General features: G+C 47.6%; 1 pseudogene; it reads left to right on the top strand.

Annotated features, from left to right (window-relative positions):
• Positions 1 to 5538: 5538 nt before the first annotated feature.
• Positions 5539 to 6708, top strand: LOC148507741 (general transcription factor II-I repeat domain-containing protein 2A pseudogene; annotated as a pseudogene).
• The last annotated feature ends 7643 nt before the right edge of the window (positions 6709 to 14351 follow it).

The raw sequence follows: 14351 nt of genomic DNA, 5'->3' as shown, positions 1-14351 counted from the left end.
ACACGTTACGCTGCACAGTAGTAATGCTCATTACACATTATGACCACACAGTAGTAATACCCCTTACACATTATGCCAAACAGTAGAAATCCATCCCCTTACACATTATGCCACACAGTACAAAGCCCCCCCTTACACATTATGCCACACAGTACAAAGCCCCACTTACACATTATGCCACTCAGCACAAATCCACCCCCTTACACAGTATTCCACACAGCACAAATCCACCCCCTTACACATTATGCCAAACAGTACAAAGTTCCCCCTTACACATTATGTCTACCTCCCTTGGGGGCCTATTCATCATAACTTAAAATTCGATTGAGGTAATTAGGTTGAGAACTTGCATGCAGTTCTACCTAATTACCGGAGGAATTCATCATTCCTCCACTCCATAACTATCTATTCTGAAAAGCTGTCATTTTTGCGGTTACAGCTTTTCAGGAAATTGATAGTTTTCCCTATCTACACTACCTTACAGCAGCTGGAATCTGTGCTGTGCATGCACTGTTACATTACTAAAACCAGTGCATGTGCAACACTACCTACTGCTGCGGTAATATCGTGAGCTTCCCCCAAAGCTCCCCTTCCCCCTCTGCATACCTCCCACCCGTCCCACACTTACCTGCCCGCTTCAGCTGCCTCCGGCTCCGGTAGCTGTTCAGACACGTGTTCTCCCGGCAGAACACTGTACAGTTTAGAGAAAAAAAAAGTGTTTTTTTCTTCTAAACTTTATTGTGTTCTGCTGGGAACCGGACACCCTTGAAAAGCACTAGCCGTGAAACAGGGCATTTTTGGTTTGTTTGTTGCGGCCTCCTGGCCGCTTGCTAAGCTGTGGGTGACCACCCACAGCTTTTGGGATCAGGGCTTGCAATGAAACCCTTTTGGGATCAGGGCTTGTGATGAGACCCTTGTGGTAGGCAGAGCTGTAACTAGACATTTTGGTGCCCTGTGCCAGAAAGAGCATTGGCACCCCCCTCATTATTCAAAGGGAAATAATGCACCCAAAAAAGGACCATGGCTTCATGGGGATGGGCTAGGGAAGAGATAGGAGAGACCAGGAGATGCTGGGGATGAAATAAGAGGAAGCTACAAGCAAGAATGATAATAAACAGAAATTTGACATGCCCACACAGCGCCCCCTGACCTGTGGTGCCCTGTGCAATGGCACCGGCTGCACTACCCTAGCTACGGCCCTGGTGGTAGGGTCTCATCCGACGCAAGCCCCAGAGAGCTTCCTGCTCTGACAGAGCAGGAAGCTCTCCACTGACATCACTGGTGATGTCAGTGGTGCCTCCCACAAATGGTAGGCGTTCCTTCAGGAACGCCTCCATTTGTGAAGCCACCCTCCCTACCTGCCTACAAAACGGGGCGAGCTGTCGATCAATATCAACAGCCGCCCCGTTTGTAGTGAGCCCCGGAACAAGAGAATTTCTCTCTCACTCCGGGGCATGTGCGCGGCACGCGCCTCATGTGCGCAGTACCCCACCATCGACCCGCTTGCGAGCGCTATGCGCTTGAGAGTAGGTCTGAATCAGGCCCAGTGTCTGAGCCACTGGAGGAAGGACAGACCAGAGCGCCGGAGGAAGACGCCGGGGAACCTCGCCAGCTGGAAGCAGGTAAGTCTCACCTGCTATTCGCCACCTCACAGTGGCGCATAGTAACATCATCAAATTCCAAAAATACATAAATTTCAGAACTTGATCAATACCATAATTTCCATATCCCCATACTAATGTATGGGGAGTGTGGAAATGAACGCAGGGGGACTTAACCAGGAGATATCAGTGATATCTCCTGTGTTAAGATACTTCATGAATACTAAAATAACGGTATTTAAGGAAAATGTCCTTAAAAACTTTATTTTAGTGTTGATGAATAGGCCCTTGGTTCTCTCTCCTAAATGCAGTACTTACCTGTATAATGCAGCTCCAGCTCCTCAGAGCATCACTATGAGACCCAGGGGAAATCGTAGTCTCTGTCCCCGCAGAGCCACCTCATCTACAGCCCAATGCCGAAGGAATGGTTCCTCAGCACAGGGCACTGTGGGGCTGGACTAGGAGACACATCATGACATCTCTCACAGTCAGGGCTGCCAAGAGCTGGGACGGACCTGGGTGAAGGGGGCGTGGCCTAATCGAGGGAGGCATGACCATGTCCCCTTAAAAAGAGAAAAAAACATTGTTGCAGTGCCACAAAGCGGTGCTGTGTGCTGGAGAGGGGGGTGCTGTGAGCCCCTCAGGACAGCACATATTCAGGGGGGTGCGATCAGGATGATCACTCCCTCAGGCAGAGGACACTATTGCTGCAGCAGCAAGCAGTCTCCATTTGCAGTCCAGCACACAGCAGCATGTGCTGGGCTACTCAGCTGACAGGAAAGAGGGGGCGGTGTCGGACCTGGGCCCCTGATGGGCCCCTCCAGCAAACTCGGGCACAGGTAATTAATACCCGCTTCCCCCCTCTCGGCGCTGCTGCTCCCAGTCCCTGAAGACACTACAGGAGATAGGGGAGGGGGAGAAGCACAGGGGGCAGACAGCTGCAGTGCTGCCCGCTGTAATGTGTATTAGTAGCGATGCCCCTGCCACACCGTGACTATTATGCATGGCAGCGGGCGGTAGATGAGAGGTGAGCTGGTGGGGGCATATGCGCTCTGGGCCTGATTCAGACCCACTCGCAAGCGCTGAGCACTCGCAAGCAGGTCGATGTTGGCCAAGTGTGCATGCGCACAACGGAGGTGGCTCCATCATGCGCTTGCGCGAGACCCGAATAATGATGGCCAAGCCATTGTTATGGGTCTCGCACTAAAGGGGGCGTGCTGTCGATGGTGATTGACAGCACGCCCCCTTCGGTGGGTTTGCCAGGGGCATGGGTGCTCAGACGGAGGCGTTCCCATGGGAACGCCTACCGTCAGGGGCCGGCCCCACTGACATCACTAGTGATGTCAGTGGGAGTGCTTTTGGCTCTGATTGAGACGAAAGCACTCTAGGGCTTGCAGCAACGAGACCCTACCACAAGGGTCTCATCACAAGCCCGATGGTCGCGATGGTCTTGAACATCGCGACCATCATTTTGGCCGCTTGCTATAGCTGTGGGTGGCCACCCACAGCTATGCGAGTGGCCAGCAGGCCGCTCTTAAATTCAGAGGGACAGCCCTGCTTCAGAGTGAGCGCTCTGTCAGAGCGTCTGGCTCTGAATCAGGGCCTCTGTGCGGGCACACTTGCTGCACCACCCTAGTTATGACCCTGGTGTCAGGTGGTAAGACAAGAGGCAGTTGGAAGCGAGCAGCAGTTGGTCTGAGCAGAGCTGAGGTAACTGACCCAGAGAGCAGAGGGATGCTGTGAGGAGGCATATAGACAGTTCAGCATTTTCTTCAGAGTGGTACTTAAATGGAGGATGGCTTTGTTGGCCATCAGGTCTGTCAAGCTGGGCAAACTCTGCATCAGAAGAACAATGGAGAGGCTGATGTAGTGTTCAAGAAGGAACACTTACAGGGACTTAGAAGGGTGACAGGCTGTGCAGTAAGCTGACAGATGGTGGTATCATTCAGGGGTATCCTGCAGCCCACCCTGTAGAACAGCTGTGAGATGAGTTAGCGGTTCCGGCACTGAGTCCTGTCCAGTGGAGCCAGATAGAGTGCAGTGAATACAGCATTGTGAGTAGAGAAATATGCAAGGTAACGGCACACATATCTTGGATAAATCCAATAACTGTTCACCTTTCTACAGACAGCTAAAGATCTAACATTGAGGCTACAATAGCCTACCGAGGAAACACCCACTTACAGGGAGGTACTGCTGCTTAATCTACTGTTAATTCAGGGGACTGTTACTCCACAGTTTGAGAACAGATAGAGCAGGCTTGTCCAACCCACGGCCCGCGGGCCGCATGCGGCCCAGGTCGGCTCGTAATGCAGCCCGCATACCTCTCAAATGTCCCGGATTCAGCGGGACATTCACGATATGTCCCACTGTTCCAGGATTGCTCACTGTAGTCCCGGCGCCCCCAGACCACGCCCCCATGCTCTCCTTCACTCACTGTGCCGCCAGCGTAATTGCGCATGCTGGGCGGTCACAGTGGCGTAGCAGTACTCTGTGGTGGCCGCGGCCCCGTCGGGTGATTTCTGTGCTCTGCTTACAAGCAATACTGCCTGGTAAGCAGAGCTTGGTACAGTAGCTGTGTGGGGGTGTTTAACTGGGGGTACTCAGCTTGATGCAGGGAATTTGTGGGGTGTTTGGGTAGCTTGGTACAGGAGCCGGGGGGGTGGGGGACTCAGCTTGATGCAGGGGTAGGGGACGGGTGAGAGAGCTTGGTACAGGAGCTGGGGCACTGGCATGGCATATATACTGGAGGGGGCACTGGCATGGCATTATATAACTGGAGGGGGCACTGGCATGGCATATATACTGGAGGGGGCACTGGCATGGCATATACACTGGAGGGGGCACTGGCATGGCATATATACTGGAGGGGGCACTGGCATGGCATCCGAACTCTCAAGTAAGCCACTTTCTGGTAGTCTCCTGTCATTCTCCACCCACATAGCTCCATATTTAACCAAGATCTTCTCTCCCTCCAGGCATCCATTACATCAGGCCTCGTACCAGCATCCACAAAACCAGACAGTCCTCGTACCAGCCTCCATCAAGGCAGATAGTCCTCATCCCAGCATCCGAACTCTCAGGTAAGCCACTTTCTGGTAGTCAGGAGACTAAGGCTGGGTTCACACAACGGATTTTGACACAAAATTGGCTGTGGAATTCAGCATCAAAATCCAATTGCATTCCACTTCCCATTAATTTGAAAGGGAAATCTGTAGCATAATGCACATAATAATCACATTGATTATTAAACCATGCTTTCTAAAAGTCCTTTTTTTTTTACATTCCAGCATGGCTTCTGAAATGTCAAAAAATAAAAACAAACACAAAAAAATGAAAAATTAAAGATGAAGGAAGAGTGTTCCAAGAAAAGTGGACAGATGAATACTTTTTTGTTGAGTCCAATAGTAAGGCAATCTGCTTAATTTGCAAAGAATTAGTGCCAGTTTTCAAAGACTACAATTTGAAAAGGCATTACATGACAAGACATGCTGAGAAATTTGTTGTGTATGAAGGAATGTGTCATAAAGACAAAATCGCTGAACAGAAAAAAAATCTATCATCTCAACAAAATTATTTAAAAAAAGTATTGATTCAATCAGATTCTATTGTCAAAGCCAGTTATGTGGTTGCAAACCTGATAGCCAAAAAATCAAAACCGTATTGCGATGGTGAGTTTATTAAGGAATGCATGGAAACCGTGGCTGATATAATTTGCCCGGATAAAAAAAGGGACTTTTCAAAAATCAGTTTGTCTCACCAGACTGTAGCCAGGCGAATTGAAGATATAGGAAAATCCATCGAAAAAGTTGTGAAGAGTAGAGCTGCTCATTTTAAATTTTATGCTATGAGATAGACGAAAGTACAGATGCTATAGATACAGCTCAATTGGCAATTTTAATTAGAGGCATTGATGACAAATATAATATCACAAGAAATGGCTGCTTTAGTTCCACTGAAAGACACAACTAAAGCAAGAGATTTATATGAAGCTGTGAAAAATACATTACAGCGATTTTCTTTGTCATTTGCTAACATATCTGGCATAGCTACTGATGGTGCCCCTGCAATGATAGGTAACAGAGATGGACTTGTAAAATTAATAGAAGATGATGCAATTGCCTCCCAAAATTTCAGTATGATGAAATATCACTGCATAGTACACCAAGAAAATTTTTGTGCAAAAGCTTTAAAGATGGCTAACGTCATGCAGATTGTCATCAAGGCTGTAAATTTCATAAGGTCCAAGGGATTGAATCATCGCCAATTCCAGGAATTCCTTAAATTTATGGATGCTGAGTATGGGGACATCATTTACTTTTCTGAAGTAAGATGGTTAAGTCGAGGGAAAATGCTGGCAAGATTTTATGATCTGAGAAATGAAATCAAGTCATTTATGGAATCTAAAACAAAATGTGTGCCAGAACTTGACGATGAAAAGTGGCTCACAGATTTGGCATTTTTAGTCGATTTGACCACTCATTTAAATGAGTTAAACATGCGTCTTCAAGGTGAAAACCAATTGATCAGCACAATGTTTCAAACTATAACAGCGTTCGAAATGAAACTGAAACTATGGCATTCTCAAATGAAGGCAAAAAATTTGATGCATTTTAGCACATTGGCTAAACACGCCTCTGTGAACACGGAAAAATATGCAGCCTTGCTTTTCAATTTGGTACAGGAATTTGAGAACAGGTTTCAAGATTTTAGAAAAAATCAGCCATCTTTTCTGATATTTGCAACTCCATTTTCAGTGGACATTAATATATTACCTGCCAATTTGCAAATGGAATGCATAGAGCTCCAATCTGACATTCAACTGAAAGAAAAATTTGACCATGTCTCTTTAATGGACTTCTATAAGATATATGTTCCCAGAGAAAAATATCCTTCACTTCACAATCATGCCTTATTCATATCATCGCTATTTGGAAGCACCTACATTTGTGAGCAGCTATTTTCAAGGATGAAGCACACAAAGAATAAAACTAGAACAAAAATATCAGATGAGCACCTTGAGCACTCACTGAGAATTGCAACAAGTTCCATCAAAGCAAATATGGATGCATTGGTGGCTGAGAAACAATGTCAAACATCTCACTAACTTCATTTCTAAGTAAGTTTAATATGTTAACTATGGCCCTCATTCAGAGCCGTACGCTCTGAGCAGAGCGCACGCTCTGAATGAGGGCCGTCCTCCATAACTATGGAGCGTCCTCCTGGACGCTCGTATAGCTGTGGGTCACCACCCACAGCCTATACGAGCGTGCAGTTTGATGGCCGCGATGGTCTTGACCATCACGACCATCAAAACTGCGAGCCAGAGCCTGCGGTTGAGGTTTTCAACCGCAAGGCCCGAAGTGATTTTGGCTCTATCAGAGCCAAAATCACTCCCACTGACATCACTAGTGATGTCAGTGGGCCGGCTTCTGACGGTTGGCTTTCCCTTAGGAATGCCCCCGTCAGGGAGGCACGCTCTCGGCACGCCCACCAAAGGGGGCGTGCTGTCAATCAACATCGACAGCATGCCCCCTTTGATCAGACACACCGAGCAAAGGAAAGTCCTTCACTCGTCGTGTCTGGCGCATGCGCACAACGGAGCTCCCTCCGTCGTGCGCATGCTCAGTGCAGAACATCGACCCACTTGCGAGCGGACAGCCGCTCGCGAGTGGGTCTGAATCAAGCCCTATGTTTTCTATGTTTTTTTTGGATGATCAGGTATCGTTACTGTTATTTTATTTTATGTGCGGCCCAAACCAAATTTTCATCTTCTAATGTGGCCCAGGGAAGGTGAAAGGTTGGACACCCCAGAGATAGAGCATTACACAGGTACAGGCTCTCACCTTAAAGGTTGAAAGAGTTAAATCCTCCATAAGTAAATAGTCCTGACTACAGCAAAAATAGCAAACGTTATGAAGGGAGAGATGAATCAAACCTTGAAGAGAGATTAAGTGGAAAGAGATGAAGTACCAACCAATCAGCTTCTAATGGTGCATACACACGGTCAAATCAGATAACGATTAGATATCGTTGTCTGATCATCCTGCATGTGCTGGATGATCATTATCGAACATCCAGCACATCCACCCAGGGCCGGATTAACAATGGGGCAGGTTGAGCTGCAGCTCCAGGCCCTCCCATTAAAATAGGCCCACTGTGTTGCTGTAGACAAGAAAACTTTTATTTCATGTTACAGCGGCACAGCCTGAGTGCCAGCACTATCTAAGACACCGACAACTCAATACCCACCGGACCTACACCCATCTCTCACTTCTACCCACCCGTAATTCAAATAAAATGTGGATTACTAGCTATCCCTGTGTAGTGCAGTGTCTAGGGGTCTCCTCCGCATCATGTGACTTCACACAACATGACATCACATAGGTGCCGCCGCCCGTGGCCAGCTGCGACCACTCCCTCTAGCCGCGACCGCTACCAAGCATAAAAGCAGGCTAAACCGGGACCTGCTCATCGTGAATGCAGCCTGGCCAGGTGACGTGAACTGGTGGCTGCTGCCTCTGCTCATTTGGGATGCAATGTCCTGCAACCTGAGCCTCAGAGACTGAAAAAGCTATGCTCCACCTGTGAGTGCCACTTAGAGAGTTTTTTTAATGTTTTGTTTCAGTTATATACGAATATATTAGGGGTGAGCGGATTCGGATTTCTGAAATCCGAACCCCCCCGAGCCCCCCCGATCCGAGTCCGATCTGAGTCAGGCTCGACTTTTCCCGCCTGACTCGGATTCTGAAATTGAGGCAAAACGTCATCATCCCGCTTTCCGAGTCTCAACGGTTTTGGATCCTATATAAGGTACCCGCGTCGGCACCATTTTCTCACTCGGCTGTGGACAGTGAAGAGGGAGGGTGGGAGTTAGGGCTGGCTGGGCTGTGTAGTGTAGTGTAGTGCAGAGTAGTGTTGTGCTGTGCTGTGCTGTGCTGCGCAGTGCTGCTGTTGTCCATAGGGGCTGTGTCCACTACTTCAAAGTTCATAGGGGCTGGCTGTGTTGTGCTGTGCTACTGTTGTTAATAGGGGCTGTGTCCACTACTTCAAAGTCAATAGGGGCTGGCTGGACTGTGTTGTGCAGTCAGTTGTCCATAGGGGCTGTGTCCACTCCAAAGTCCTGTGCAGTGTCCCAGTCCTAAAGGGGTGCTGTAGTGTTGTCCAGGGGGTGCTCTGTTCGTCAGGGGCGCTCCCCCCAAGTGCTAAAAAAAAAATATTTTTTCTGTGTTTGTGAATTGTGTGCGCAGTAGCCGCACATGCAACAAAGTAGTGCCAAGCGTGCGCCTGTGTCATAAGTAAAGGGCCGGCTGGCTTGATCGTTAAAGGGTGCTGTAACCCCCAAAGTACACTCCAAACCAAATAAAAAATTATTTTCTTTGTTTGTGAATTGTGTGCGCAGTAGCCGCACGTGCATCATCAAAGTAGTGCCAAGCGTGGGCCTGTGTCATAAGTAAAGGGCCGCCTGGCTTGATCGTTAAAGGGTGCTGTAACCCCCAAAGTACACTCCAGTCCAAACCAAATAAAAAAATATTTTCTGTGTTTGTGAATTGTGTGCGCAGTAGCCGCACGTGCATCAACAAAGTAGTGCCAAGAGTGCGCCTGTGTCATAAGTAAAGGGCCGGCTGGCTTGACCGTTAAAGGGTGCTGTAACCCCCAAAGTACACTCCAAACCAAATAAAAAAAATTTTTCTGTGTCTGTGAATTGTGTGCGCAGTAGCAGCACGTGCATCAACAAAGTAGTGCCAAGCGTGCGCCTGTGTCATAAGTAAAGGGCCGCCTGGCTTGACCGTTAAAGGGTGCTATAACCCCCAAAGTACACTCCAGTCCAAACCAAATAAAAAAATATTTTCTGTGTTTGTGAATTGTGTGCGCAGTAGCAGCACATTCATCAACAAAATAGTGCCAAGCGTGCGCCTGTGTCCCATAAGTAAAGGACTGGCTGGCTCATTTCTTAAAGGGTGGTGTAACCCACAAAGTGCACTAGTCTCCAACAAAAATAAAAAATTATTTTCTGTGTTTGTGTGCGCCTTAGCCGCACGTATATATCAATATAACATAAATGGAGGACCAAACTTTCTCCGATAAAAATAAAATAGGGAAAGATCAAGAACCACTTCCTCCTAGTGCTGAAGCTGCTGCCACTAGTCATGACATAGACGATAACATGCCATCAACGTCGTCTGCCAAGACCGATTCCCAAAGTCATAATAGAGGGCACATACAATCCCAAATGACAAAGTTCAGGAAAATGACCTTGAAAAAAACATTTAAATCATCTGAAGAGAAACGTAAACTTGCCAATAAGCCATTTACGACACGGAGTGGCAAGGAACGGCTAAGGTCTTTCCCTATGTTCATGACTAGTGGTTCAGCTTCACATGACGATGGAAGCCCTCCTCCCGCTAAAAAAAATCAAACGAGTTAAGCTGGCAAAAGCACAGCGAAGAACTGTGCTTTCTAAGAAGATATCACAAATCCCCAAGGAGAGTCCAAGTGTGGTGGTGGTTGCGATGCCTGACCTTCCCAGCACTGGACGGGAAGAGGTGGCTCTTTCCACCATTTGCACGCCCCCTGCAAGTGCTGAAAGGAGCACCCACAGTCCACTTGCTGATATGCAAATTGAAGATGTCACTGTTGAAGTAGAACAGGATGAGGATACTGGTGTAGCTGGCACAGAGGAGGAAGTTGGCGAGGAGGATTCTGATGGTGATGTGGTTTGTTTAAATCAGGCATCCGGGGGAGACAGTTGTTGTCCGTGGGATGAAAAAGCCCATCACGGTCATGCCTGGGCAGAAGACCAAACATTCCACCTCTTTGGTCTGGCAATATTTCTATCCAAATCCGGACAACAACTGTCTTGCCATATGTACCATATGTAAAGGTGAAATAAGTAGGGTAGGGATGTTAACCACCTAGGAACATCCTCCCTTATACGGCACCTGCAGCACGTTCATAAAAAGTTACTGTCAAGTTCAGAAACGTTGGCTCAGACCGTAAGCAGTCCAGGGTCACCAAAATCCCTTTTTCCTGTTTTATCCAAGGAATCGGTGGATGAGGAGGATGAGGACGACATCTTGCCTCAGTAGAACCAGTTTGTGCAGGGACAGATTAATTGCCAGCTTGTTTTGTGGGGGCCCAAACGAACCAATCATTTCAGCCACAGTCATGTGGCAGACCCTGGCGCTGAAATGATTGGTTTGTTAAGTGTGCATGTCCTATTTATACAACATAAGGGTGGGTGGGAGGGCCCAAGGACAATTCCATCTTGCAACTCTTTTTTTTCTTTGCATTATGTACTGTTTGGGGCCTAGTTTTTCAAACTGCCATCCTGTCTGCCACTGCGGTGTCACTCCTAGATGGGCCACGTGTTTGTGCCGCCTACTCGTGTCGCTTAGCATAGTCATCCAGCTACCTCGGTGCAGCCTTTTGGACATAAAAACACTATTGTGAGGTGTGAGGTGTTCAGAATAGATTGGAAATGAGTGGAAATGAAGGTTATTGAGGTTAATAATAGCATAGGAGCAGAAAAACCCACAAATTCTGTGATTTTAGCTGTTTTTATGCTTTTTTAAAAAAAATACAGATCCAAAACACAAAACCCAGAACCGAAAACACGGAAGGGTGGTTTTGGCAAATCCAATCCAGATCCAAAACACGAAGAAAGATCCAGACTCAAAACCAAAACACGAAAAGTGGCCGGTGCACACCCCTAGAATATATATAAAATAGGGGTGAGCGGGTTCGGATTTCTAAAATCCGAACCCCCCCGAAATCCCCCGATCCGAGGCAGATCCAAGTCAGGCTCGACTTTTCCCGCCTGACTCGGTTCTGAAATCGAGGCAAAACGTCATCATCCCTCCTTCCGAGTCTCGCGGGTTTTGGAACCTATATAAGGTACCCGCGTCGGCGCCATTTTCTCACTCGGCTGTGGACAGTGAAGAGGGAGGGTGGGAGTTAGGGCTGGCTGGGCTGTGTAGTGTAGTGCAGAGTAGTGTTGTGCTGTGCTGTGCTGCGCTGTGCTGCTGTTGTCCACTACTTCAAAGTCCATAGGGGCTGGCTGTGTTGTGCTGTGCAGCTGTGGTTAATAGGGGCTGTGTCCACTACTTCAAAGTCCATAGGGGCTGGCTGGACTGTGTTGTGCAGTCAGTTCTCCATAGGGGCTTTGTCCACTCCAAAGTGCTGTGCAGTGTCCTAGTCCTAAAGGGGTGCTGTAGTGTTGTCCAGGGGGTGCTCTGTCCATCAGGGGTGCTCCACCCAAGTGCTAAAAAAATAATATTTTTTGTGTGTTTGTGAATTGTGTGTGCAGTAGCCACAAGTGCATCAACAAAGTAGTGCCAAGCGTGCGCCTGTGTCATAAGTAAAGGGCCAGCTGGCTTGACCATTAAAGGGTGCTGTAACACCCAAAGTACACTCCAAACCAAATAATAAAATTTTTTCTGTGTTTGTGAATTGTGTGCGCAGTAGCCGCACGTGCATCAACAAAGTAGTGCCAAGCGTGCGCCTGTGTCATAAGTAAAGGGCCGGCTGGCTTGACTGTTAAAGGGTGCTGTAACCCCCAAAGTACACTCCAGTCCAAACCAAATAAAAAAATATTTTCTGTGTTTGTGAATTGTGTGCGCAGTAGCGGCACGTGCATCAGCAAAGTTGTGCCAAGCGTGCGCCTGTGTCAAAAGTAAAGGGCCGGCTGGCTTGACCGTTAAAGGGTGCTGTAACCCCCAAAGTACACTCCAAACCAAATAAAAAAATATTTTCTGTGTTTGTGAATCGTGTGCGCAGTATCCGCACGTGCATCAACAATGTATTGCCAAGCGTGCGCCTGTGTCATAAGTAAAGGGCCGGCTGGCTTGACCGTTAAAGGGTGCTGTAACCCCCAAAGGACACTCCAAACCAAATTAAAAAAAAATTTCTGTGTTTGTGAATTGTGGGCGGAGTAGCCGCACGTGCATCATCAAAGTAGTGCCAAGCGTGCGCCTGTGTCATAAGTAAAGGGCCGGCTGGCTTGACCGTTAAAGGGTGCTGTAACCCCCAAAGTACACTCCAAACCAAATAAAAAATTTTTTTCTGTGTTTGTGAATTGTGTGCGCAGTAGCCGCACGTGCATCAACAAAGTAGTGCCAAGCGTGTGCCTGTGTCATAAGTAAAGGGCCGGCTGTCTTGACCATTAAAGGGTGCTGTGAACCCCAAAGTACACTCCAAACCAAATAAAAAATATTTTCTGTATTTGTGAATTGTGTGCGCAGTAGCCGCATGTGCATCAACAAAGTAGTGCCAAGCGTGCGCCTGTGTCATAAGTAAAGGGCCGGCTGGCTTGACCGTTAAAGGGTGCTGTAACCTCCAAAGTACACTCCAAACCAAATAAATTTTTTTTTCTGTGTTTGTGAATTGTGTGCACAGTAGCAGCACGTGCATCAACAAAGTAGTGCCAAGCGTGCGCCTGTGTCATAGGTAAGGGGCCGCCTGGCTTGACCGTTAAAGGGTGCTGTAACGCCCAAAGTACACTCCAGTCCAAAACAAATAAAAAAATATTTGCTGTGTTTGTGAATTGTGTGTGCAGTAGCCGCACGTGCATCAACAAAGTAGTGCCAAGCGTGCGCCTGTGTCCCAAAAGTAAAGGGCCGGCTGGCTCATTTCTTAAAGGGTGGTGTAACCCACAAAGTGCACTAGTCTCCAACAAAAATAAAAAATTATTTTCTGTGTTTGTGTGCGCCTTAGCCGCACGTAATATCAATATAACATAAATGGAGGACCAAACTTTCTCCGATAAAAATAAAATAGGGAAAGATCAAGAACCACTTCCTCCTAGTGCTGAAGCTGCTGCCACTAGTCATGACATAGACGATAACATGCCATCAACGTCGTCTGCCAAGACCGATTCCCAATGTCATAGTAGAGGGCACATACAATCCCAAATGACAAAGTTCAGGAAAATGACCTTTAAAAAAACATTTAAATCATCTGAAGAGAAACGTAAACTTGCCAATAAGCCATTTACGACACGGAGTGGCAAGGAACGGCTAAGGTCTTTCCCTATGTTCATGACTAGTGGTTCAGCTTCACATGACGATGGAAGCCCTCCTCCCGCTAAAAAAATCAAACGAGTTAAGCTGGCAAAAGCACAGCGAAGAACTGTGCGTTCTAACAAGATATCACAAATCCCCAAGGAGATTCCAAGTGTGGTGGCGGTTGCGATGCCTGACCTTCCCAGCAGTGGACGGGAAGAGGTGGCTTTTTCCACCATTTGCACGCCCCCTGCAAGTGCTGAAAGGAGCACCCACAGTCCACTTGCTGATATGCAAATTGAAGATGTCACTGTTGAAGTACAACAGGATGAGGATACTGGTGTAGCTGGCACAGAGGAGGAAGTTGGCGAGGAGGATTCTGATGGTGATGTGGTTTGTTTAAATCAGGCTCCGGGGGAGACAGTTGTTGTCCGTGGGATGAAAAAGCCCATCACGGTCATGCCTGGGCAGAAGACCAAACATTCCACCTCTTTGGTCTGGCAATATTTCTATCCAAATCCGGACAACAACTGTCTTGCCATATGTACCATATGTAAAGGTGAAATAAGTAGGGTAGGGACGTTAACCACCTAGGAACATCCTCCCTTATACGGCACCTGCAGCGCGTTCATAAAAAGTTACTGTCAAGTTCAGAAATGTTGGCTCAGACCGTAAGCAGTCCAGGGTCACCTAAATCCCTTTTTCCTGTTTTATCCAAGGAATCGGTGGATGTGGAGGATGAGGACAA

Source organism: Taudactylus pleione, unplaced genomic scaffold (genome assembly GCF_031769625.1).
Source record: "Taudactylus pleione unplaced genomic scaffold, aTauple2 ptg000386l, whole genome shotgun sequence".
Lineage (NCBI taxonomy): Eukaryota > Metazoa > Chordata > Amphibia > Anura > Myobatrachidae > Taudactylus > Taudactylus pleione.
This window is presented reverse-complemented; position numbering and strand designations above follow the sequence as displayed.